The 2,500-nt window shown below is 52.2% G+C and overlaps 1 protein-coding gene across 1 annotated transcript in view; it reads right to left on the bottom strand.

The window, feature by feature from the left end:
- Positions 1-2,500, bottom strand: part of LOC126576307 (serum response factor homolog) — a 103,743-nt gene that overhangs the window by 92,048 nt on the left and 9,195 nt on the right. The gene's annotated exons all lie outside the window — the stretch shown is intronic.

Raw genomic sequence — 2,500 nt, 5'->3', positions numbered from 1 at the left:
AGGCAGCCTCCCGGGATAATGACAAATGATCAACCGCACGTCGATTGGCCAATGTTCCGGCGAGTCATTTCTCATTAACTCCACTTATCCGAAACCATCGCGGGCACGGGCTCTAAGCTCTCGGTCTGCTGGGAGCATCCAATGCAAACCAATCATCGAAACAATGCCAAACCAATATCCATAATCATAATGCAATCAATCGCTAAACGCGAACCCCAGGCAAACAGCCTCACACTCAACCTCCCCTTTTCTCTCTGTCCTTTCGCCTGTTTTGCCTGTTTCCATCCATCCATCCACTAGCGTTGTGTTTGTGTTTCGGCGAAAAAACAAAAGCCCGAATCCGTCAAAAACAAACCCAGCTCCAGCAGCAGCATCAGCAGCAGTGGTATCGACACATGGGCCACGTCGTCTTCTGTGCCGGCAAAACGGGACTCTTGGCATGCGCGCGTCGCGCGCACACAGACCCCAAACAAATAGCCTAAACGTTACGTTTTGACTTTGACAGCCCAACGGAGACAGGACAGGGACAGGACAGGGGGAGGGCACCGGGCCAGCCCGCCCGGTGAATGGGTTTATAATTAAAAGATTAATGTTGGCGCTGGCATCGCGTCAGGCGTCTGCTCTCACCTGTGGCGGCGGTCAGCACCTGCGGTGAGATGATTTTTCAAACCGATCACAAATGGAGATCGATGGAGATCCGCTCGTTCACGCTCGTCGTCGTCGTTGCGATGAAGTCCCATTATCCCGCTATCGCGATCCGATCGATGCGATGCGATGATCGCGGACCGGCGTCCTAGGGATCGTTGACGCAAAATTCTCTCTGACAGGACTCGATCGATCGAACGATCGGGAGGAGAGGTTATGCACCACATTTTCCACCTCGACATCGACACCTCGCGACCGCGACGCCCGTTAAAAAAGCCGAATGCCAAAGCGAGTGAGTTAGAAAACGCAGAAAAAAACTCATTAAAACTCGCGGTGCGTGACGAGGGCGTGAGGTGTGCGGACGAGTGTTGCTTTCTCAAACATTATCAGCGCCAGCCAACGCGAGAGCATATGTAAATATGTTTGCACTAGCAACCGACCGGACCGCCAGAAGGCCGAAAGGGGAGGGCGCGGCGCAGAAAACTGTCTCATCAATCGTGTTTGAGTGTGCGAGTGTTTTGTGGAGCACGTGTCCGTGGACCTGTTGCCTGTTGGGGATGCCAACTTTTGGGGTGCTGTCAAGAAACGCTTTTGAATTACTGCGATAGTGGCTGCTCCTGCTGCATACACAGCTCACCATGATGATTAATGGTGCCAACTCGTCTTAACACCCGGTGAGCACGCGGAGATCGCAAGATCCTGGGCGAGAGAGACCGGGAGATTACTAGACCGCTGGATTGAGTCGGCCAATTCTGCTTTGGTGCTTATTTTTGCAAATATTTTGCTTCTAAACGGGCAGTTGCTGAACCCGGCGCAGGCGTACATAAATGACACAATTTGAGGAGGAAATTTGGGGATACAAATGGCCACGCCACGCCATCATCCTGGTTATGGCAGCCCAGGAATGGCAATAAATATTCCGTCAAAATAATTAACGATCGGTAAACTGGGGGAACAGTGATGAGTGGGAGTACGAGTGCGAGAGCTGAGATCATTAAACGTGTCGTCACTTTGTGTATGAGTCACGCTGCGCCATCTAATCTGTTCTCCGTCAAGTCTGATCAACGCGTCAAATGCCTGTTGGTAATCTGATCAGACAACTCGACTGCAGGTGCTCGCGGTAGTTTATGCCACCATCTTGCAACATTGTGATCGAAAGAGAGCAAAAGATGCATTCCCGTTGTCCCCGTTGTGGTTCCTTTTTCGAAATCTTACGATCGGGGAATGGCCACAAGCCAACAAGTGGTTCAACGCTGTGTGTGCGCGATCGCGTGGGTCGACCCATCGGTTGTTGTTTTGGCCTCGTCGATGTTTTGCTTCATGCCCAGGCCAGTGAGCATAGCTCGAGCGGGTCATCGGTGTTCGTCTCCTGCTAAACTCAAAAATACACGCCCAAAACATCGACGATCACGGCAAGGCGATCAACCTCCCGAAAGGTATGTTTTTTGGTGGCAAAACACCGACTCACACATACGACGGCGTGCGCGCGCCAGCAAAAAAAAAGGGAAAAGAATAGAAAACCGGGAAATGCTGGTCTGGTCTGGTCTGGCCTGGTCTGCCCTAGCGGCACCGTATGTATTCGGTATTCAACTCCGCTATATTTAGACCATTTTCGGACACCGAACGCGATCAGTCTAAGACGGTGCAGGCGTGCGACACGCACACGAACTCACACAATTAGACTGCCATTCCCATGCCCCATGAGGGGGGAAGGAAAACATAAACCACCGCGTGGCCACCACGATGGTAACCACCGTTTTCCCCGGGGAAACGGCGAGCCGCGATCATTAACCGATGCGGTTCGAAAGGGAGAGGAAACGAAAAGGTAGGCGGCCGCGACCTATTTTCCTACTCC

Source organism: Anopheles aquasalis, chromosome 3, assembly GCF_943734665.1.
Source record: "Anopheles aquasalis chromosome 3, idAnoAquaMG_Q_19, whole genome shotgun sequence".
Classification (NCBI taxonomy): Eukaryota; Metazoa; Arthropoda; class Insecta; order Diptera; family Culicidae; genus Anopheles; species Anopheles aquasalis.
Note: the sequence above shows the minus strand (reverse complement) of the source record. Positions and strands in the feature narration are given on the sequence as shown.